The following is a 24,639-nucleotide window of genomic DNA, read 5'->3' as shown; positions in this document are numbered from 1 at the left end:
CCGCTTTCCGCCGTCCTGTAAGTTGTTTTTCTCATTTTTCTGCGCCTCGCCTCCAGCGCTTCTGCCCCCGTTGTGCCCCTCTGATTGCTGTTTCCCCGATCGTGTACTGTGCCATTACTGTATTTCATACTGTGTGTTTTCATATTGTGACTGCCTTTAATTTCGCTCGATTTTTTGTGCCTTTTGCCCCTTGTGCGCTCCCCCTGCTCTCCGATCCCTGCCGCTGCCTCCCTGCGGCCCCGCCCCCCTCGCGCCCCCATTCGCCGCTCCCTCCCGCCTCCCGCCTCCCAGCTGCTCCTCCCTCCCCCCTCCCTTCTTAATGGTTGGCGCTGCGCGTCGCGAGTGAGCGACCTCTGACCTGTTTCAGGTCCTGAGCTCGCCCCCCACGACTGCAGCACCAACCTGCTGCCTCCTGTCTCTGTCCCCCGACCACGCTGCTGTTTGCGTGTTCGAGGCCCTCCTCCACCCGCAGGCATCCTCCTGCGCCTCATCCCTGGGGTCTAGTGGGCTCTGACTAGCTTCACTTGACCCGTGTGCCGCTTTCCGCCGTCCTGTAAGTTGTTTTTCTAATTTTTCTGCGCCTCGCCTCCGGCGCTTCTGCCCCTGTTGTGCCCCTCTGATTGCTGTTTCCCCGATCGTGTACTGTGCCATTACTGTATTTCATACTGTGTGTTTTCATATTGTGACTGCCTTTAATTTCGCTCGATTTTTTGTGCCTTTTGCCCCTTGTGCGCTCCCCCTGCTCTCCGATCCCTGCCGCTGCCTCCCTGCGGCCCCGCCCCCCTCGCGCCCCCATTCGCCGCTCCCTCCCGCCTCCCGCCTCCCAGCTGCTCCTCCCTCCCCCTCCCTTCTTAATGGCTGGCGCTGCGCATCGCGAGTGAGCGACCTCTGACCTGTTTCAGGTCCTGAGCTCGCCCCCCACGACCGCAGCACCAACCTGCTGCCTCCTGCCTCTGTCCCCCGACCACGCTGCTGTTTGCGTATTCGAGGCCCTCCTCCACCCGCAGGCATCCTCCTGCGCCTCATCCGTGGGGTCTAGTGGGCTCTGACTAGCTTCACTTGACCCGTGTGCCGCTTTCCGCCGTCCTGTAAGTTGTTTTTCTCATTTTTCTGCGCCTCGCCTCCGGCGCTTCTGCCCCCGTTGTGCCCCTCTGATTGCTGTTTCCCCGATCGTGTACTGTGCCATTACTGTATTTCATACTGTGTGTTTTCATATTGTGACTGCCTTTAATTTTGCTCGATTTTTTGTGCCTTTTGCCCCTTGTGCGCTCCCCCTGCTCTCCGATCCCTGCCGCTGCCTCCCTGCGGCCCCGCCCCCCTCGCGCCCCCATTCGCCGCTCCCTCCCGCATCCCGCCTCCCAGCTGCTCCTCCCTCCCCCCTCCCTTCTTAATGGCTGGCACTGCGCGTCGCAAGTGAGCGACCTCTGACCTGTGTCAGGTCCTGAGCTCGCCCCCCACGACCGCAGCACCAACCTGCTGCCTCCTGCCTCTGTCCCCCGACCACGCTGCTGTTTGCGTGTTCGAGGCCCTCCTCCACCCGCAGGCATCCTCCTGTGCCTCATCCCTGGGGTCTAGTGGGCTCTGACTAGCTTCACTTGACCCGTGTGCCACTTTCCGCCGTCCTGTAAGTTGTTTTTCTCATTTTTCTGCGCCACGCCTCCGGCGCTTCTGCCCCCGTTGTGCCCCTCTGATTGCTGTTTCCCCGATCGTGTACTGTGCCATTACTGTATTTCATACTGTGTGTTTTCATATTGTGACTGCCTTTAATTTCGCTCGATTTTTTGTGCCTTTTGCCCCTTGTGCGCTCTCCCTGCTCTCCGATCCCTGCCGCTGCCTCCCTGCGGCCCCGCCCCCCTCGCGCCCCCATTCGCCGCTCCCTCCCGCCTCCCGCCTCCCAGCTGCTCCTCCCTCCCCCCTCCCTTCTTAATGGCTGGCGCTGCGCGTCGCGAGTGAGCGACCTCTGACCTGTTTCAGGTCCTGAGCTAGCCCCCCACGACCGCAGCACCAACCTGCTGCCTCCTGCCTCTGTCCCCCGACCACGCTGCTGTTTGCGTGTTCGAGGCCCTCCTCCACCCGCAGGCATCCTCCTGCGCCTCATCCCTGGGGTCCCGTGGGCTCTGACTAGCTTCACTTGACCCGTGTGCCGCTTTCCGCCGTCCTGTAAGTTGTTTTTCTCATTTTTCTGCGCCTCGCCTCTAGCGCTTCTGCCCCCGTTGTGCCCCTCTGATTGCTGTTTCCCCGATCGTGTACTGTGCCATTACTGTATTTCATACTGTGTGTTTTCATATTGTGACTGCCTTTAATTTCGCTCGATTTTTTGTGCCTTTTGCCCCTTGTGCGCTCCCCCTGCTCTCCGATCCCTGCCGCTGCCTCCCTGCGGCCCCGCCCCCCTCGCACCCCCATTCGCCGCTCCCTCCCGCCTCCCAGCTGCTCCTCCCTCCCCCCTCCCTTCTTAATGGCTGGCGCTGCGCGTCGCGAGTGAGCGACCTCTGACCTGTTTCAGGTCCTGAGCTAGCCCCCCACGACCGCAGCACCAACCTGCTGCCTCCTGCCTCTGTCCCCCGACCACGCTGCTGTTTGCGTGTTCGAGGCCCTCCTCCACCCGCAGGCATCCTCCTGCGCCTCATCCCTGGGGTCTAGTGGGCTCTGACTAGCTTCACTTGACCCGTGTGCCGCTTTCCGCCGTCCTGTAAGTTGTTTTTCTAATTTTTCTGCGCCTCGCCTCCAGCGCTTCTGCCCCCGTTGTGCCCCTCTGATTGCTGTTTCCCCGATCGTGTACTGTGCCATTACTGTATTTCATACTGTGTGTTTTCATATTGTGACTGCCTTTAATTTCGCTCGATTTTTTGTGCCTTTTGCCCCTTGTGCGCTCCCCCTGCTCTCCGATCCCTGCCGCTGCCTCCCTGCGGCCCCGCCCCCCTCGCGCCCCCATTCGCCGCTCCCTCCCGCCTCCCGCCTCCCAGCTGCTCCTCCCTCCCCCCTCCCTTCTTAATGGCTGGCGCTGCGCGTCGCGAGTGAGCGACCTCTGACCTGTTTCAGGTCCTGTGCTCGCCCCCCACGACTGCAGCACCAACCTGCTGCCTCCTGTCTCCGTCCCCCGACCACGCTGCTGTTTGCGTGTTCGAGGCCCTCCTCCAGCCGCAGGCATCCTCCTGCGCCTCATCCCTGGGGTCTAGTGGGCTCTGACTAGCTTCACTTGACCCGTGTGCCGCTTTCCGCCATCCTGTAAGTTGTTTTTCTCATTTTTCTGCGCCTCGCCTCCGGCGCTTCTGCCCCCGTTGTGCCCCTCTGATTGCTGTTTCCCCGATCGTGTACTGTGCCATTACTGTATTTCATACTGTGTGTTTTCATATTGTGACTGCCTTTAATTTCGCTCGATTTTTTGTGCCTTTTGCCCCTTGTGCGCTCCCCCTGCTCTCCGATCCCTGCCGCTGCCTCCCTGCGGCCCCGCCCCCCTCGTGCCCCCATTCGCCGCTCCCTCCCGCCTCCCGCCTCCCAGCTGCTCCTTCCTCCCCCTCCCTTCTTAATGGCTGGCGCTGCGCGTCGCGAGTGAGCGACCTCTGACCTGTTTCAGGTCCTGAGCTCGCCCCCCACGACCGCAGCACTAACCTGCTGCCTCCTGCCTCTGTCCCCCGACCACGCTGCTCTTTGCGTGTTCGAGGCCCTCCTCCACCCGCAGGCATCCTCCTGCGCCTCATCCCTGGGGTCTAGTGGGCTCTGACTAGCTTCACTTGACCCGTGTGCCGCTTTCCGCCGTCCTGTAAGTTGTTTTTCTCATTTTTCTGCGCCTCGCCTCCGGCGCTTCTGCCCCCGTTGTGCCCCTCTGATTGCTGTTTCCCCGATCGTGTACTGTGCCATTACTGTATTTCATACTGTGTGTTTTCATATTGTGACTGCCTTTAATTTCGCTCGATTTTTTGTGCCTTTTGCCCCTTGTGCGCTCCCCCTGCTCTCCGATCCCTGCCGCTGCCTCCCTGCGGCCCCACCCCCCTCGCGCCCCCATTCGCCGCTCCCTCCCGCCTCCCGCCTCCCAGCTGCTCCTCCCTCCCCCCTCCCTTCTTAATGGCTGGCGCTGCGCGTCGCGAGTGAGCGACCTCTGACCTGTTTCAGGTCCTGAGCTCGCCCCCCACAACCGCAGCACCAACCTGCTGCCTCCTCCCTCTGTCCCCCGACCACGCTGCTGTTTGTGTGTTCGAGGCCCTCCTCCACCCGCAGGCATCCTCCTGCGCCTCATCCCTGGGGTCTAGTGGGCTCTGACTAGCTTCACTTGACCCGTGTGCCGCTTTCCGCAGTCCTGTAAGTTGTTTTTCTCATTTTTCTGCGCCTCGCCTCCGGCGCTTCTGCCCCCGTTGTGCCCCTCTGATTGCTGTTTCCCCGATCGTGTACTGTGCCATTACTGTATTTCATACTGTGTGTTTTCATATTGTGACTGCCTTTAATTTCGCTCGATTTTTTGTGCCTTTTGCCCCTTGTGCGCTCCCCCTGCTCTCCGATCCCTGCCGCTGCCTCCCTGCGGCCCCGCCCCCCTCACGCCCCCATTCGCCGCTCCCTCCCGCCTTCCGCCTCCCAGCTGCTCCTCCCTCCCCCCTCCCTTCTTAATGGCTGGCGCTGCGCGTCGCGAGTGAGCGACCTCTGACCTGTTTCAGGTCCTGAGCTCACCCCCCACGACCGCAGCACCAACCTGCTGCCTCCTGCCTCTGTCCCCCGACCACGCTGCTGTTTGCGTGTTCGAGGCCCTCCTCCACCCGCAGGCATCCTCCTGCGCCTCATCCCTGGGGTCTAGTGGGCTCTGACTAGCTTCACTTGACCCGTGTGCCGCTTTCCGCCGTCCTGTAAGTTGTTTTTCTCATTTTTCTGCACCTCGCCTCCGGCGCTTCTGCCCCCGTTGTGCCCCTCTGATTGCTGTTTCCCCGATCGTGTACTGTGCCATTACTGTATTTCATACTGTGTGTTTTCATATTGTGACTGCCTTTAATTTCGCTCGATTTTTTGTGCCTTTTGCCCCTTGTGCGCTCACCCTGCTCTCCGATCTCTGCCGCTGCCTCCTTGCGGCCCACCCCCCTCGCGCCCCCATTCGCCGCTCCCTCCCGCCTCCCAGCTGCTCCTCCCTCCCCCCTCCCTTCTTAATGGCTGGCGCTGCGCGTCGCGAGTGAGCGACCTCTGACCTGTGTCAGGTCCTGAGCTCGCCCCCCACGACCGCAGCACCAACCTGCTGCCTCCTGCCTCTGTCCCCCGACCACGCTGCTGTTGGCGTGTTCGAGGCCCTCCTCCACCCGCAGGCATCCTCCTGCGCCTCATCCCTGGGGTCTAGGGGGCTCTGACTAGCTTCACTTGACCCGTGTGCCGCTTTCTGCCGTCCTGTAAGTTGTTTTTCTCATTTTTCTGCGCCTCGCCTCCGGCGCTTCTGCCCCCGTTGTGCCCCTCTGATTGCTGTTTCCCCGATCGTGTACTGTGCCATTACTGTATTTCATACTGTGTGTTTTCATATTGTGACTGCCTTTAATTTCGCTCGATTTTTTGTGCCTTTTGCCCCTTGTGCGCTCCCCCTGCTCTCCGATCCCTGCCGCTGCCTCCCTGCGGCCCGCCCCCCTCGCGCCCCCATTCGCCGCTCCCTCCCGCCTCCCGCCTCCCAGCTGCTCCTTCCTCCCCCTCCCTTCTTAATGGCTGGCGCTGCGCGTCGCGAGTGAGCGACCTCTGACCTGTTTCAGGTCCTGAGCTCGCCCCCCACGACCGCAGCACTAACCTGCTGCCTCCTGCCTCTGTCCCCCGACCACGCTGCTGTTTGCGTGTTCGAGGCCCTCCTCCACCCGCAGGCATCCTCCTGCGCCTCATCCCTGGGGTCTAGTGGGCTCTGACTAGCTTCACTTGACCCGTGTGCCGCTTTCCGCCGTCCTGGAAGTTGTTTTTCTCATTTTTCTGCGCCTCGCCTCCGGCGCTTCTGCCCCCGTTGTGCCCCTCTGATTGCTGTTTCCCCGATCGTGTACTGTGCCATTACTGTATTTCATACTGTGTGTTTTCATATTGTGACTGCCTTTAATTTCGCTCGATTTTTTGTGCCTTTTGCCCCTTGTGCGCTCCCCCTGCTCTCCGATCCCTGCCGCTGCCTCCCTGCGGCCCCGCCCCCCTCACGCCCCCATTCGCCGCTCCCTCCCGCCTCCCGCCTCCCAGCTGCTTCTCCCTCCCCCCTCCCTTCTTAATGGCTGGCGCTGCGCGTCGCGAGTGAGCGACCTCTGACATGTTTCAGGTCCTGAGCTCACCCCCCACGACCGCAGCACCAACCTGCTGCCTCCTGCCTCTGTCCCCCGACCACGCTGCTGTTTGCGTGTTCGAGGCCCTCCTCCACCCGCAGGCATCCTCCTGCGCCTCATCCCTGAGGTCTAGTGGGCTCTGACTAGCTTCACTTGACCCGTGTGCCGCTTTCCGCCGTCCTGTAAGTTGTTTTTCTCATTTTTCTGCTCCTCGCCTCCGGCGCTTCTGCCCCCGTTGTGCCCCTCTGATTGCTGTTTCCCCGATCGTGTACTGTGCCATTACTGTATTTCATACTGTGTGTTTTCATATTGTGACTGCCTTTAATTTCGCTCGATTTTTTGTGCCTTTTGCCCCTTGTGCGCTCCCCCTGCTCTCCGATCCCTGCCGCTGCCTCCCTGCGGCCCCGCCCCCCTTGCGCCCCCATTCGCCGCTCCCTCCCGCCTCCCAGCTGCTCCTCCCTCCCCCCTCCCTTCTTAATGACTGGTGCTGCGCGTCCGCACAGCGGGCGCGCCGTTGGCGCGCCGGAGGCGCGCCAGAGGCAAGCCCGTCTGCGCCCGTCCGCGCCTGGACCGCGCCCAGCGCCACCCCCCCTGGTCCTCGCGCCCCCGCATCCACTGCGTCCTCTACTCAACCAACGAACTCCGCGCACTCAACCCCGGCCCCTCCGCAGAGTGCTTCCTTGCAACCCCGAAGCACACAAAAGGACCTTTCTCCTGCCGCACCTGCAGCTTCTCCTGCGACTGAACGGCGAAGCCAACAACAAGAACTTCCAACACCAACCACCTGAACTGCATCCTCATCAACACACGCTCCGCACGAAAACACGCCATCGAACTCTGGGACTTACTCGACACCACCGCCCCTGACGTGGCCTTCCTGACCGAAACCTGGTGGAACGACTCCTCGGCCCCGGACATCGCAATCGCCATACCGGAGGGATACAAAATCACCAGAAGAAATCGAACCAACGGAATCGGCGGCGGAATAGCCATCGCCCACAAATCTACCCTCAAAATCCACACCCACACGGATGACACCCTCAAGACAGCCGAACACCTCCACTTCCAGATCCACACAGACCCCAACACGACCCTCAGAGGAACCCTCATATACCGCCCTCCAGGACCAAGAGCCCCCTTCAGCGACACCGTCGCCGACCTCGCGAGCACCCACACCCTCGCTTCCCCAGACTACATCCTCCTGGGAGATCTAAACTACGATCTGGAAAATAACAACGACGTCAACACCGCATCACTGACCTCCAACCTCCTCAACCTCGGACTCCGTCAACTGGTCAACACTCCCACCCACATCGCCGGACACACTCTTGACCCCCTCTTCACCTCAAGCAACCACATCTCTTTCAGCCACACCTCCGAACTCCACTGGACCGACCATCACTGTGTCCACTTTTCCTATACGAAAATCACCGAAAACCACCGCATCCCTCTACCTCCTCACCGCCGCTGGGGAAAAATCACCCAAGACCAACTAACCAGCACCCTCGTCAAAAACCCACCACCCGACTCAACCGACCCGAGCACTGCCGCCATCAACCTCCATCAATGGATCCTCGACTGCGCCAACACCTTAGCCCCACTCAAGAAACCCACCGCCAACCAAGGAAAGAAAAAACCAGCCTGGTTCACAGACGAACTGACCGCCTCCAAAAGCCTCTGCCAGAAGCTCAAGAAGAAGTGGATCTTAGAGTGCACACCCGACAACCTCGCCTCCCTCAAAGACGCCAACCGTGAACACCACCAACGGATCCGAGTCGCCAAGCGCGCCCACTTCACTGAACGCATCAACAACAACGCCCACGACTGCAAAGAACTCTTCGGCATCGTGAAGGAACTCTCAAACCCCAACGCCAACTCCAACGACATCCCGCCCTCCCAGAAACTCTGCGACGACCTCTCCACCTTCTTCCACCAGAAAATCACAACCATCCACGACAGCTTCAACGCCACTCCGCCGCCAGACCCCACCCCTGACATCTCCACAGACGCCTGCCGCCTCACCGCCTGGACCCACGTGGACGACACCGAAACAATAACAACCATGAACACCATCCACTCAGGCTCCCCCACGGACCCATGCCCACATCACGTGTTCAACAAAGCCAACGCCATCATCGCCCCCAAACTCCGCAAGATCATCAACCTCTCCTTCGACTCCGCCACCTTCCCAGACAGCTGGAAACTCGCAGAAATCCAACCCCTCCTCAAGAAACCCAAGGCTTACCCCAACGACCTCAAAAACTTCCGACCGATCTCTCTCCTCCCTTTTCCAGCAAAAGTCATCGAAAAGATCGTCAACACACAGCTCGCCCACTGCCTCGAAGACAACTCCATCCTAGACCCCTCTCAATCCGGTTTCAGACGAAACCACAGCACCGAGACTGCACTCCTCGCCGCCACAGATGACATCAGAACTCAAATAGACAACGGCGAAACCTCGGCCCTCATCCTCCTCGACCTATCAGCCGCTTTTGACACAGTCTGCCACCGCACCCTACTGACCCGCCTCCATGAAGCCGGCATCCAAGATAAAGCCCTCAACTGGATCTCATCCTTCCTCTCCGACAGAACCCAGAGAGTCCGACTCTCCCCTTTCCGCTCCAAAGCCACCAACCTCATCTGCGGCGTCCCCCAAGGCTCCTCCCTCAGCCCTACGTTGTTCAACGTCTACATGGCCCCCCTCGCTAAACTGGCCCGCCAACATCACCTCAGCATCATCTCCTACGCCGACGACACCCAGCTCGTCCTCTCCCTGACCAAAGACCCACTCACCGCCAAAACCAACCTCCACGAGGGACTAAAAGCCATCGCCGAGTGGATGAACGACAGCCGCCTGAAGCTCAACTCCAACAAGACGGAAGTCCTCATCCTCGGGCGCACCCATTCGGCCTGGAACGACTCCTGGTGGCCCACCGACTTCGGACCCCCACCCACCCCAGCCAGCCACCCAAGAAACCTCGGCTTCATCCTGGACTCCGCCCTCACCATGTCCAAACAGGTCAGCGCCGTCTCCTCTTCCTGCTTCAACACCCTTTGAATGCTCCGCAGAATTTTCAAGTGGATCCCAACAGGAACCAGAAAGACGGTGACCCAAGCCCTCGTCAGTAGCAGACTTGACTACGGCAACGCACTCTACACAGGCATCCCAACAAAAGACATCAAACGACTCTAGCGTATCCAAAATGCATCCGCCCGCCTGATCCTCGACATACCCCGCCGATGTAACATCTCCCCTCACCTGAAGGACCTCCACTGGCTCCCCGTGGACAAGAGGATCACCTTTAAACTCCTCACCCACGCTCACAAGGCTCTACACAACACCGGACCTACCTACCTCAACTCCAGACTCAACTTTTACGCCCCCACTCGTCAACTCCGCTCTGCCAATCTCGCCCTTGCCATCGTCCCCAGGATCCAGCGCAAGACCTCCGGCGGCAGATCCTTCTCCTTCCTCGCCGCCAAGACCTGTAACTCTCTCCCCACCTCACTACGCCAGACCCAGGACCTCCTCACCTTCAGGAGACTCCTCAAGACCTGGCTTTTCGACCGCTAACAGCTCACCCACCCCCCCCCCCCACCCCCCCAGCGCCTCGAAACCCTGACGGGTACATAGTGCGCTTTATAAATGAAATGATCGATTGATTGATTGATTCAAAGTTGCAGTTTCTTTGGAACAGAGCCGCTGTCCTCGGGAGTTCTTGGTCCTTTTAGATGCAGGGTAGTCCTCTGAGGCTTCAGAGGTCGCTGGACCCTGGGGGACGCGTCGCTGTTGCAGCTTTTCTCAAAGTGGGGAGACAGGCCGGTAGGGCTGGGGCCAAAGCAGTTGGTGTCTCCGTCTTCTCTGCAGGGCTTCAGGTCAGCAGTCCTTCTTCGTCTTCAGGTTGCAGGAATCTAGTTTCCTAGATTCTGGGGAGCCCCTAAATACGGAATTTTACGGGTGTGTTTAGGTCTGGGAGGGCAGTAGCCAATGGCTACTTTCCTTGAGGGCGGCTACACCCTCTTTGTGCCTCCTCACTGAGGGGAGGGGGGCACATCCCTATTCCTATTGGGGGAATTCTCCAAAATCAAGATGGAGGAATTCTAAAGGCAGGGGTCACCTCAGCTCAGGACACCTTAGGGGCTTGTCCTGACTGGTGGGTGACTCCTCCTTGTTTTTCTCATTATCTCCCCTGGACTTGCCGCCAAAGGCTGTGTTCAGGGGGCGGGCATCTCCACTAGCAGGAGTGCCCTGGGGCATTGTAACACGAAGCCTGAGCCTTTGAGGCTCACTGCTAGGTGTTACAGTTCCTGCAGGGGGAGATGTGAAGCACCTCCACCCACAGCAGTCTTTTGTTTCTGTCCTCAGAGAGCACAAAGGGCCTCACCACATGGGGTCAGAAACTCGTCTCTCAGCAGCAGGCTGGCACAGACCAGTCAGTCCTGCACTGAACAATTGGGTAAAATACAGGGGGCATCTCTAAGATGCCCTCTGTGTGCATTTTTTTATAAATCCAACACTGGCATCAGTGTGGGTTTATTATTCTGAGAAGTTTGATACCAAACTTCCCGGTATTCAGTGTAGCCATTATGGAGCTGTGGAGTTCGTTTTTGACAAACTCCCAGACCATGTACTTAATATGGCCACAACTGTACTTACAATGTCTAAGAATAGACTTAGACACTGTAGGGGCATATTGCTCAAGCAGCTATGCCCTCACCTGAGGTATAGTGCACCCTGCCTTAAGGCTGTAAGGCCTGCTAGAGGGGTGACTTACCTATGCCGCAGGCAGTATTTTGTGTGCATGGCATCCTGAGGGGGATGCCATGTCGGCTTTGCCTTTTTCTCCCCACCAACACACACAATCTGCAATGGCAGTGTGCATGTGTTAGGTGAGGGGTCCCTTAGGGTGGCACAACATATGCTGCAGCCCTTAGGGACCTTCCCTGGTCACAGGGCCCTTGGTACCACTGGTACCTTTTACAAGGGACTTATCTGTGTGCCAATTGTTGAAACAATGGTACATTTTAGGTGAAAGAACACTGGTGCTGGGGCCTGGTTATCAGGGTCCCAGCACACTTCTCTGTCAAGTCAGCATCAGTATCAGGCAAAAAGTGGGGGGTAACTGCAACAGGGAGCCATTTCCTTACACCCAAGTTTTGCTCGGAGCTCCAACAATGCAGCTGGACTGTTTTTGACCATAGGCACAAGAAAAGCAGTTCTGATGAACTTTTGCATGCAAATTGATTTTTGCCCCAAAAGCTGATGCAAGTGCAGCACTACAAAGCACCATATAGTATAACATGAGACCCTGGTTGCGCTTACAATGTGGGTGCAATCGTGCAGGAACAATAATAACATGTGAATCCATGCAAAGCAGGGTTATAGCTCCCAGTAGTGCAACAGGTGAAAAGACACCAGAACCCAGAGGTGTTAGGGGCCAACTGCATCCCAAATGTATCACTAGCAAGCTAAGGCTTCGGGGCCCATACCCATTGGAGTTTATAACATCTTGATGCAATATCAACTAAAATCACAAAAACTAACACAACCGAGGAATAGCAGTGCCACATGAAAATAGGCAGAAACAATGACCTAGAAGAAAATGTTTGCAATTTCCATGCGTAATATTTTTTTTTGGGTGAAATGTACACACTTAACACAATAGACCCTCGGTTGTTGCCTGTGCAAAGAAATGTGTACTGTAGGGTGTACCTTAAGTACAAATTCCATTCAAGAATAACAGCCTCATTAGACCGTAGATATGAGGAAGGACAATTTTTTGACAATCACAAAATTAAACTTTGCAGATTTTCTTGCTCTGTGATTTTTGGTGAACCTGACACCTACACTATATATTATAAAATTCTAAAACTATAGAGTGAAATAGGATTACGTTGTGGTTTTAATATCTAAGACACAGAACAACTGCATATGTTGATCTCAGAGCCATGGCCAACATGGAACGTCTTAAAAGTGAGTTGTTATATCCAGAAGGGGTTATTTTATCTAGGCCCACCAAGCAGCTGTCAACTTATACCACCTCTTTAGCTATCACATTTTCATTTTAAAGGGCAGTGATTCTTTGTCAGGACCAAAGGCTAGGATTATGCTCAACCTTCTCCCTTTATTTTATCTCCAGCAGACTTCAACATGTAGATATCAAACTACCTTTCCTAGCAAACCACGGGAAAGGAACTACAAATCTATGAACCAAAGAACAGTCTATCTTGTTGTAATGGGTGATGTAAATACATTCTTAGTTAGGTGATGTATTACGTGTAGCGTGGTTAGCATTCTTTTATTAGCGTTTCTATTGTCATAACATTCCATGTTCTGTAGTGCGCTCGAGGTGCTGGTTCGACGGGCATTCAGCCGTTGATCCGGTAGCTGGAGGCAGCTGGCTCTGTTGTGGGTCTGCATTTTGGAGAATAAACTTCGGATCTTCTTTCACTTGCAAGATCGACTTTGTGGTCATTCACCCCACCATTTACAATTGGTACCAGGAGTGGAGTGACCATTTTTTTTTACATTCCTGCGACCCATAGACAGATTTATTGTGCCGAACGGAGTGAACGGACGTAATCTTTAACGACTTTCACTGATGATCGAGCGGATTTAAAGATCCCCCACCAAAATACCGCTCCGCGGTCGAAAGACCGCTGAGGGTATTTTGGGATTTGCCCTGGGCTGGCGGGCGGCCGCCAAAAGGCCGCCCGCCAGCCCAGGGCAAATCAACCTTCCTACTAAGATGCCGGCTCAGAATTGAGCCGGCGGAGTGGGAAGGTGCGACGGGTGCAGTTGCACCCGTCGCGTATTTCAGTGTCTGCTAGGCAGACACTGAAATACTTTGTGGGGCCCTCTTACGGGGGCCCCTGCCGTGCCCATGCCATTGGCATGGGCACGGCAGGGGCCCCCAGGGGCCCCGCGGCACCCCCTACCGCCATCCTGTTCCTGGCGGGCGAACCGCCAGGAACAGGATGGCGGTAGGGGGTGTCAGAATCCCCCATGGCGGCGCAGCAAGCTGCGCCGCCATGGGGGATTCTAAGGGCAGCGGTAAACCGGCGGGAGACCGCCGGTTTACCCTTTCTGACCGCGGCCAAACCGCCGCGGTCAGAATGCCCTGCGGGGCACCGCCGGTCTGTCGGCGGTGCTCCCGCCGACCCTGGCCCCGGCGGTCTGAGACCGCCGGGGTTAGAATGAGGGCCTCAGTTTGACTTTTCATTCATTTGTTCATTCCCAGGTGAGCCATTTTTTTTTTTGGCATAACTTTTCATTGGTTCCTGCGCATGAGGGAGCGTTCATCAGGTGGTTGCCTAGCAACGTGTTTCTTCGGATGCCATAGATTTACGCGCGTGGGTGCCTAGCAACGCGTTCTCGTGACTTTAGTATCGGATCGCGGATCGCCGTGTGAGTTTGTTTATCAGCCGGTTGCTCAGCAAAGTGCTCCTAACATCGGATTAAAATTCTACACGCGCGGAAAGGTGCGCGCGTCCATCATTTCCATCATTTCAAGCCGTTTCTTAACAATACGTCTCTTCTTCACGCGCCAATGCTAAGATGATTGCTTATGATGATGCAATGATTGATTGACATCATTATATCAACGTGGTGACAGTTGCCCAACAATTTTGTTACTTCCTTGTGCATTTCTTCAAGTTATTGATTAACATTTGTCCAGAACGTGCTACAAATTACCTAGTACTTTACTTCAATTTAAGTTGTAACAGCTACCATATTGTTTTTATTTTTATTTTTTTGGCACCCTTTTGGCAAAACAAATTTCAGTTTTTATTCTAGTGACTTGTTTTTCTTATTAAATGGCTGCCACACATGGAATAATACAACCTCCAGCTTTTTTGCAAAAGCCAGGAAAACCAGATATCAAATGGACTGAATGACTGCGTATATTTGATAATTATCTTACAGCCATTGGTGCGAATGAATATTCCCCAGTTAGAAAAATGGCCATACTTTTCAATCATCTTGGAGTTGCAGGCCAACGTGTTTTTGACAATTTACCTCCTATCACCCCACCAGCTGGAGGTGATAATGCATGGAACTGCTACGCTGAAGGTTTGGCAAGAATGAAGAGTACTCTGATGAGACCAGTGTTTTACTGGAGAGGTTTAACTTCGCTATGTGCAAACAATCTTCTGATGAATCTGTCGAGGAATATGTCGCCAATCTACGAGTCTTAGGGGGTTATTCCAACTTTGGAGGAGTGTTAATCCGTCCCAAAAGTGACGGTAAAGTGACGGATATACCACCAGCCGTATTACGAGTTCCATAGGATATAATGGACTCGTAATACGGCTGGTCGTAAATCCGTCACTTTTCCGTCACTTTTGGGACGGATTAACACCTCCTCCAAAGTTGGAACACCCCCCTTAGTTTCCAAATGCGAATTTGGAACCAATGTTGATACCTACATTCGTGATCAATTTGTTTTTTATTGTTTCCACACAAAAATACAAGAGAGACTTTTAGCATGCCGGAACCCTACTCTTGAGGAGGTGATTGACCTCGCTAAGAGCATTGAGAGGTCGATAACCACCTCAAGAGTCTCTGCTAATCAGAGTGCTACTGTTGATTGTGTAATTAATGATGATACTGTTTGTGCTGTGTCTAACAAGCAAGACAGAGTAGGGAAATTCAGTTCTCGTGGGCGAACTGGGAAGACTCCTCGTATTTGCCTTCGTTGTGGTTCCAAACTACAAATTGGTAATGATCCTTCTTGCCCTGCAATAGGGAAAAGGTGCAATTCCTGTCGCAAGATAGGTCATTTCCACAGTGTCTGCCTTGCTCACAACACCAACAAAAATTACTCAAACAAAGTTAAGATTAGCACAATAGAGCTTGATGATGAAGTTGCTCAGTGTTCCAACAAGTTTTCGAATGTTCTATTAGCTGTTGATCTTCCGGATGACACTAGCGCAAAACCCGTGAAGGTTATTAAGGCTGCTTTATGTGATGTTTTTATAGATTCTTTTAAAATTCCTGTATTAGCAGATTCAGGAGCACCTATTACAATTCTAGCTGATTGGACTTTCTTCAAGTTTTGGCATGACACTGTCAATTTACTCACTACTGATATCACTCCGAAAGCATTCGTTGGATATGACATAGATCTACTTGGATATTTTTGGTCTGATTTGACATGTTTAGGTAGAACTATTCATACCAAAATTTACGTTGCTGTCAAAGGGTGAGATATTATAGGCTGGAAAGATTTAGCATGTATAGGCATCATTCTCAGGCCTGGTGATGACTCTCCCATCATTTTAGGTGACATACCAACCTCTTTGTTATCTAGCCACATTGCTAATGTCACCGTTCTTAATGATACTATGACCCAAATGATTAGCTCATTTGCCGAAGTATTTATGGATCATGTAGGTAGTGTGAAAGGTTATGAACACTGTATTAAGCTAAAGAATGGTGCAGTTCCCGTAATACACAAGGTAAGGCCTATTCCGTTGAGTGTCAGGGCAGATCTGAAAGCATTGCTACACAAATTACAGAAGGATGGTATAATTACCCCAACCGATTCCTCAGAATGGGTTTCTCCGATTGTAGTCACAAAAAAAAGGATAATAGTTTGAGGCTATGTGTGGATTTAAGATCAGTAAACAAAAACATAATTGATGATTGCCATCCCCTCCCACACATTCAAGAGATGATTTCCAAGGTCGGAGGGTCAACAGTTTTTTCAACCATTGATTTACACTCTGCTTACCACCAAATCACTTTTACTGAATCATCTCAGGATTTTACTACCTTTGTAACGCCATTTGGTGCATATAAATACTTACGCTTACCCTTTGGTCTTGCCTCCGCGGCTAGTGTATTCCAGAAACTTATTGATCAACTTTTCGGTGATTTACCCAAAGTACAAGCATTTCAGGATGATATATTAATCCACACTGACACTGAGGCCAAACATGTAGAAGTGTTAAACAAAGTTCTAGGTATTCTGAAAGACAGAGGCATGACAGTCAAGCCTAGCAAATGCAAATTAATGGTAGAAGAGGTGGAGTATTTGGGACATAGCACTTCAAGCACCGGTATTAGACCTAATTGTAGCAATATAGATGCAGTCAGGAAAGCATCACCTCCCACCGACAAAGATGCTTTAAGATCATTCCTGGGTCTTTGTGAATACTACGCTAGATTTGTTCCTGGATATGCTCTGATTGTTCAGCCTTTACGATCAATGCTCAAAAAAGGTATCAAATTTGATTGGAATGAGAATCTTAGTGAAGTATTTGAGAAGGTGAAAGATTTGGTTGCAATTACCTCTGCTTTACAACCTTTCAATCCATCGCATAAATCATTTATCATGGTTGATGCGAGCTTAAAAGGCTTAGGTGCTGTTCTCAGTCAATGGGTGGATGGTAAAGAAAATACCGTAGCTTTTGCTTCCAGGACTTTATCAGGCACGGAGACACATTACAGTACGGTTGAAAGGGAAGCGTTAGCCTGCACATGGGCAGTTCAGAAATTTAAAACATACATTTGTGGAAATTGTTGCGATCTATATACGGATCACAAACCCCTCACTTTCCTTTTGAATGGTGATGGGTTGGGAAAAGCATCTGCACGCCTGGTTAGTTTGTTGTCAAAGTTACAAGAATACAGTTTAAACAATAAGTACATACAGGGTGGGAGAATCTTTCGAGCTAATTGCTTGTCTCAGCTACCTTTACCAATTGATACTTCTGTGGATACTGATTCGGAACAGGAATGTGTTGTAGGCTTTCTGGATATTTTGGCAGTTGCAGATAATAATATTACGGACCAAGAGTGGAAAAATTCGATGTAAAATGATGAAATTCTATCCAAAGTGGTGTTGTTTTTGAAGACTAAATGGCCTCCAGAGAAGAAATTGTCACATCAACTCAGATGTTTCAGTCAAGTAGCTAAAGAACTTTCTTGTGAAGGCGAAATTTGCTTGAGAGGTGATCTTGTGGTTCCTCCCGTTGATCTCAGAGACAGAATTGTTAAAATAGCACATGAAGGTCATCTGGGTATTTCCGCTACCACTAAAAGGATTAAATTATCCTACTGGTGGCCGGGCTTTGGTAAACAAGTTTTCAACTACATTAATAGGTGTCCTGAATGCATAGTGTCTGGTAAACATTGGAAGACGTCTATCAAACCTATGTTCCCCATTCCTCTTCCACAGAATCCATGGGATAAAATTGCTCTTGATTTTTCAGGTCCTTATCACTTATTACCCAAAGACATGAGATACCTTATAGTTGCTATTGACTACTTTTCTAACTGGGTCTACTATGCTTTTGTATCCAGTCCTGATTCTGACGCTGTTGTTTTGTTTTTAAGTAAACTATTTAAATTAGAAGGCACGGTTGGAACCGTGGTTACCGATAATGGTACACATTTTGGGCCATATTTATACTTTTTGACGCAAAACTGCGCTAACATATTAGCGCCGGCTAACGCCATTCTGAAGCGCCATGCGGGCGCCGTATTTATTCAATGACGTTAGCTGAAAAAAAATGACGTACACCAGGCAGCGCCGGCGTAGGGGAATATGGAGCTTGGGTGCCAAAAAATGGGGCAAGTCAGTCTGAGGCAAATTTTTCGCCTCAACCCGATTTGCGCCATTTTTTTCGACTCCCAACCCCCATTGAAATGACTCCTGTCTTAGCAAAGACAGGAGTCATGCCCCCTTGCCCAATGGCCATGCCCAGGGGACTTCTGTCCCCTGGGCATGGTCATTGGGCATAGTGGCATGTAGGGGGGCACAAATCAGGCCCCCCTATGCCACAAAAAAAAAAAAATATTATTACTTACCTGAACTTACCTTATGTTCCCTGGGATGGGTCCCTCCATCCTTAGGCGTCCTCCTGGGGTGGGCAAGGGTGACAGGGGGGGTCCCTGGGGGCATGGGAGGGCACCTCTGGGCTCCTTCCGAGCCCACAGGTCCCTTAACGCCTGCCCTGACCAGGCGCTAAAAAACAACGCAAAAGCGGCTGGACGTCATTTTTTTTTACCCGCCCACTCCCGGGCGTGAGTTTTTCCCGGGAGTGTAAGTACGGCGCACATGCCTCGGAGTCAATTTTTTAGACGGGAACGCCTACCTTGCATATCATTAACGCAAAGTAGGTGTCCACGCTAAAAAATGACACAAACTCCATGGACTTTGGCGCTAGACGCATCTAACGCCAAAGTATAAATATGGAGTTAGTTTTGCGTCGGAATTGCGTAAAAAAAAACGACGCAATTCCGGCGCAAACAGAGTATAAATATGGCACTTTGTCTCTAAAAATGTTTCGGATTTTCTACTTTCACATGACATTAAACACCTTAGAGTGGCTTTATATAGCCCTTCTTCTAATGGCTTAGTGGAAAGGATCAATCGATTTTTCAAAGAAGGAATTCAATCTGCATTAGCATCCAATGCTGATGTGGCTGAGTTTATAAAGGAAAATATTTGGGCTTACTTAACTACTCCTCATTCTACCACTGGGGTTACTCCTTTCAAATTATTAAGGGGAAGGAATCCTAGGACCAAACTTGCCCGAATTGGTTATCTGATTTTCTACATGAGAAATGTCATGCACAAGAGGAGGGTCTGGAGGGGGATGTTAATCTAAGAAATAGAATTTCTGACAAACAATTTAAACAAAAGGTGTATTATGACAGAAAGACCAATGTTAAAACAATTGATCTTAAATTTAATGATTGGGTTCTTATCAAAAAACCTTTTCGTGTATGTAAGGTTGACTCAAAATGTTCTGTTCCAGTGAGAATTATTAAAATTTCCAAATCTTCTATTCTAATCGAAGGCAGAGGATGGTGGAATAAGGATAGTGTCATACCGCTTAATGCTCAACAAGTCCAAATCTTTAAAAATGTTTATCGCTCTATCCATGATGGAGGTTCTATGCTGACGACTGATGTTAGTGGCTATGGACCATCAAAAGCTAATGTTATACAGTCTAAATCAAGTTTGGAGTCAAGTACATGCTCGAGAATGAAACCGACATATACTCCAGGTGATGTGTTATCTCATACCTCAGATATTGTGCAGTATGAAGGTTCAAACTCTGCGGTTGTTGCAAAGCCTTCTGAATCTACTGTGGGTACAACAACAACTCGTAGCTCTAGAACAGTCAAATTATCTGCAAAATTTCAGGATTTCATTCTTGTATAAATATGTATATATGTATAGCTTAATCATTTATTTGCGTTGTATAAAGGGGGGAGGTGATGTAATGGGTGATGTAAATACATTCTTAGTTAGGTGATGTATTACGTGTAGCGTGGTTAGAATTCTTTTATTAGCGTTTCTATTGTCATGACATTCCATGTTCTGTAGTGCGCTCGAGCTGCTGGTTCAACGGGCATTCAGCCGTTGATCCGGTAGCTGGAGGCAGCTGGCTCTGTTGTGGGTCTGCATTTTGGATAATAAACTTCGGATTTTCTTTCACTTGCAAGATCGACTTTGTGGTCATTCACCCCACCCTTTACAATTGTCTATTATAACGAGCCTCTCCTCCTATCGCTTTCTCTTTATTTCCTGCTCCATCAGGCAGATGAGTGCTTTTCTGCTTTTGTCTTGTAATGTGATTTAACTGCTTTCTTAACGTGATGTTGTTGGATTTGTGCATTGTTTTGTGCACCACTGTGGGAATGTCTCAGTGCTCCTTTTGCAGCCGGCTTTGTTGTTGCTTTTTGAATGCCGGGGACGGCGCAAGTGTGGTGAATGAACTGACTCGCTAAAGGGTGAGTGCACATGTGGGTTGGATGGGTTACGTCCCTCTGTCTCCTCTACAGGTGACACGAGCCTTCTAAACAGCATTCTTCCGAAGAGCCATCATTACTGCAGAGCCTATGCCTACCGTATATTAATCATCCCCTGAGACGTCTGGAAGCCATAACACCCTACGAAGTCTGTATTATTTTTACTTCAGAGGTAGCGCAACGCATGTGTGCAAACGGGTCTGTACCTCTCAATTTTTGTTATTTAATCAACACACATTTGCTCTTTAATTGCTGCCGCTAGGGGGCCCAGCCCAGGCGTTTACAATTTACCCTTATAGATCCCAGAGGGTGCTTGGGTACCCAGGGCAAGTCCCATTGTGCTTTATTTAGCTCACCCAAAATCCACTGGTGTCATCCAGTACCACATTGATAACACTAATCAGTGCTGTATATATATATGACTGCTTTCAAGCAACTCAAAAAGGTTTTCCTGTCCAGACCGCCCCTTCTGGAAGACCCAGGGGCACTCCTGGGCACTGTGCCAGACACAGGTTTAGATGATGATGACTCCTATGGGGATTCGAATGATGAGGCAGGCCCCTTCAGGCCTTGGCGCACATCCCCTAAATCTACACCCATCCCCTCACACGATGGCCCTGAGGGTCAATTGGACATGTTGGTGAAACGAGGTCAGCGAAGTGGGCCCTGTCTACCAAAGTGGACAAGTATTTGGTGGAGTGCACCCACAAACCCTTTGAGAAAGAGGTGCGTGCTTGCTTACGGGCAGATTGCCTCATCCCTCTCTGGCAGACAAATTGGCTCTCACAACAGACATTGATCTTCAAATAGCCACCTTTTTGGCTAACTACTTCCCTGACCCTAAAAAGGGAATAGATAGGTACTGGAGGTCCTGTCAGGACAAACGTCTGGATGTCTTAGTGTCTCTGACTAAACTCCTAGACCTGGTGGAGGAGGAAAAATCTCCTGGTAACCCTGTCTTGAGGGAGTCCCTCTCCGGGTGGGCCTGGCGAACCATAGTTTTTCTTGGGAATGCAAACTGCTAATTTTCCATAGCGAAACAGCATTCCTTTTTAATAAAGGTTGATCCCAAGCTGGGAAACCTAGTTCCAACTGAGTCATGGGCTGTGGCCCAAGAGAGACTATTTAGGGGTCCCTTTATTCAAGAATTAGGGACATTCATTGCAACATTCACCTCCCTTGATCGGGCTCAAGCCTCAATTAAGAACATTTTCCACCCACAAATTTTTGGCAGGTGTCCTGTCGTGGAAAGGTGTGCTCGACTGGCCGCTTCTACTCACAAGCCCCACCTGGAGGCCAAGGATACTCCAAGAACCAGTGGCAAGACCAGTTCCGCCCAGGGGAATTCTTTGCATTCAGTAGAGGCCATAAAGGTCATGGCTGAGGCTATGTCAGAGGCCAGTTTCAAGGGAACCAGTCAGGTGAGTGTTTGCCCTTCTTACCAACAAAAGGTGGGAGCGTTGTTCCTCCACAATTGAGAAAGGTTCACCTCTGACTCATTGATCCTACAGATGGGTTCAAAGGTTCCACATCGAGTTCTACTGTTCCCCAATGCAGCACTGCCTCCCACATCCACTAGTTGTTTCCAAAGCCCACTGTGTCCTGGTGACCAGGAGGTGAAGGAACTGTTGTGCAAAGGTGCTACCACCCCATCTTCTTTCAACCCGGGGTTTTTTCTCAGCAACATCTTTTGGTGGAAAAGTGGGATGGAGGATAATGTCATGTGATCACCCTCAGGGAGTTCAATGGGTGTCTCGTTTACCACCATTTCAAGATGGAAAGCATCCATCTGCTGAGTGATCTGCTGCAACTGGAAGTCTGGATGGTTTCCCTCGATCTCAAAGACGCGTACTTGACTGCTCCCATCTCTGCACCCAAATGTAGATTTTTGCACCTCCTGTGGTGCAGTCAAGTATTTGAGTGCTAAACTCTGTTGTGTGGTCTCTCGTCAGTACTGTGGTTCTTCACCAAGGTGCTCAAGCCAGCATTGGGGTTCTTTCGGACCCAGGGTTTCAGACTGATTAGCTATTTGGACGATATCCTCCTCATAAGCTCCTGTCTGGCCAGATTGCAGGATCAACTGCAGACAACAATCCGCCTGCTGGAAAGCTTGGGCTTTGTCATAAACCAACAGAAATCCCTTTTGACCCTATCCAAACAGACAATCTTTCCGGGTTTCATAATCAATTTCACAGAAAAGATCCTTAGTCTACCCTCTCGAAAGATGGCAAAGATTTGAAGAGTTTTGAAATGCGCCCTGTCCCGCCCATTGACATTGGTGCACCAGGTGGCTCTAGTGGTAGGACTCCTATTGTCCTCCTTATAAGCGATCTTCCAGAGCCCATTGCATTACAGGGCCTTTCAGAGACTCAGGACCGTTCACCTTTGCAGGGGGCTTCACTAGTCAGAGCTGGTTCCCTCTGACAGGAAAAGTCCAGGAGGAAATGCATTGATGGCTAGCCCATATGGAAGAGTGGAATGGCAGAGCCACCTTTGGTTCCAATCCAGATATCATCATAGAGTCAAATGGCAGAAAAACTGGATGGGGGCTTTATTTGGGGGGCACTTCCCCTTCACAGAAGTAAAGTGGTCGTAGCAGAACAACAGCTCCACATCAACTGCCTGGAATTAATGGCAGGCTCCTTTGCAGTCAAATGCTGAACCAAGGAAAGGATGAATTGTTGTGCCTGCGTAAAGATGGACAATATGTCAGTGGTTTGATGTATAAATCACCTGGGAGGTACCCAATCAAAACTGCTTTTGGACCTGGCCAAGGAGTTCTGAATGGTTTGCCTCTCAACAACATATTGGTCACAGCATAGTATCTTCCAGTGGTCTCCATCAAAGTTGTAGACCAGTTCATGAGAATAATCCCATATGAGTCTGTGGCAACTGGATCCGCACATTTCCAAACAGATCAACAATCGTGGGGTCTGTTCACAGTAGATTTCTTTTGCATCAGGCCTAGACATCTAAGAGGACCAGTATTTCAGTTTGAAGATGGATCCTCTGGCAACAGATGCCATCTTACAGGATTGTTTGGGGAAATGGGGGTACGCTTTACCTCCTTTTCCGATGATCATGAGATTGTCAACTCAGGTGTGGCATAAACAGGCATGGGTAGTCCTCATCATGCCTTATTGGAGGTCGCAAGTGTGGTTTCTAGTTCTTCTGGAACATTCTTGGGATTTTACAATCTGTCTAACCCACGCACCAAATCTCCTTCAGAATCCACTATGGAATCCTCATCCATTAATCCTTCAAGGACGGTTACCATTCATGGCATGGGGCATTACAGGGGGAAAATGGAGAGTCCCTGGACATTCAGAAGAAGCTGAAAGGATGTTGGCTGCAGCATGGGCAGACAGTCCCACCAAACAATATAAATCAGCATGGTCAAGATGGGTTCATTGGTGTGTACAAAAAGGTTCTGATATTGTCAAGATCCTGAATTTCTTGGCATCCCTGGCTTTGCAAGGTCCGGCCTATAGAATGGTGAATACCTTTAGGTCAGCTATCTCAGCAGGTCACATCCCAATTCAAGGTTATCAGGTAGGTGAGCATCCTTTGGTATGTAAATTAATGAGGGACATTCGCCTCGCCTTACCACCAGGACGCAGGTATTCTGCTTTATGGGACATTAACCAAGTCTTACACCTCTTTAAATCCTGGCCACAGAATGTTTTTCTATCTCATAAGCAGATATCTGGCAAACTGGATATGCTATTATGCCTTATTTCTTGTCGCAGAGTCTAAGAAATATGGACTCCGGATGTGACAGGTAGAGTGTTCACCATGGAAGGAGTGACGTTCCATATTTCCTGCAGAACGAAATCCAACTCCTGGGTGCTTTCCTACTCGGCGTTTGATAGGTCACCTAAGTTGTGTGTGATGCAGTGTCTGAAAACCTGTGAGAGTACAACAGATATGTTTCAACCTCGTAGGAGAGGCAATTGTTGATATCCCTCAAGAAACCTTTCAAAGCAGTGTATTCTTACAGCTGTATGATCAATCCGCTGGATCATGCAGGAACCTGGCATCAATGTGTCACAATTTAGTGCTCACTCTGAGAGGGGTGCCATGGCCTCAAAGGCATTCATCCTTGGATATGGCATCCTTGGTGGTGGACAAGCTTTGAACGAGCATAATCCTCGCCTCTGGTCCTGACATAGAACAGAACATTTCCTAGCATTTGTAAAGGAAAGTTTCAATTCTATTAAGGAGATTGAGGCGAGGATTATTCCCACCCATGATTTTTGGGGATACTGCCCACCGTTCTATGAAAGTACTGAAATCAAGATTCCTTCACTTAATAAACAATCTTTCATCATAAACTATAAGTATACAGTGTTTCTGTTGATTGTTTGAGGTTGGAGCTTCACCTTTGTTCTATGATTGTTTTTTCTTCCAATGATGAAGTCAAGGAGTGTATTATGGTGATATCTATCATGTTTTATTGACTGGTTTTCAAGTGTTCCGGGATACCAATCTCAGTACATGTTTTGTATTTCAGGTTCTGACACCATTAAAGGGAGACAGGAAAACTATGGGGAATGCAGCATTTGGCAGGAGCAAAAGAGGAAGTAACAGGAGGAGAGGCTTGTTATAATGGAAAAGAGA

The 24,639-nt window shown here is 51.1% G+C and overlaps 1 protein-coding gene across 1 annotated transcript in view; it reads left to right on the top strand.

The window, feature by feature from the left end:
- The window catches only part of RHOJ (ras homolog family member J), a 633,456-nt gene extending 608,817 nt beyond the window's left edge, over positions 1-24,639 (top strand). The window contains exon 6 of the mRNA XM_069207373.1: positions 24,533-24,639. The gene's annotated coding sequence lies outside the window, so the exon portion shown is untranslated. The remainder of the gene's footprint in view (positions 1-24,532) is intronic.

This window comes from Pleurodeles waltl, chromosome 9 (genome assembly GCF_031143425.1).
Source record: "Pleurodeles waltl isolate 20211129_DDA chromosome 9, aPleWal1.hap1.20221129, whole genome shotgun sequence".
In the NCBI taxonomy this organism is placed as follows: Eukaryota; Metazoa; Chordata; class Amphibia; order Caudata; family Salamandridae; genus Pleurodeles; species Pleurodeles waltl.
This window is presented reverse-complemented; position numbering and strand designations above follow the sequence as displayed.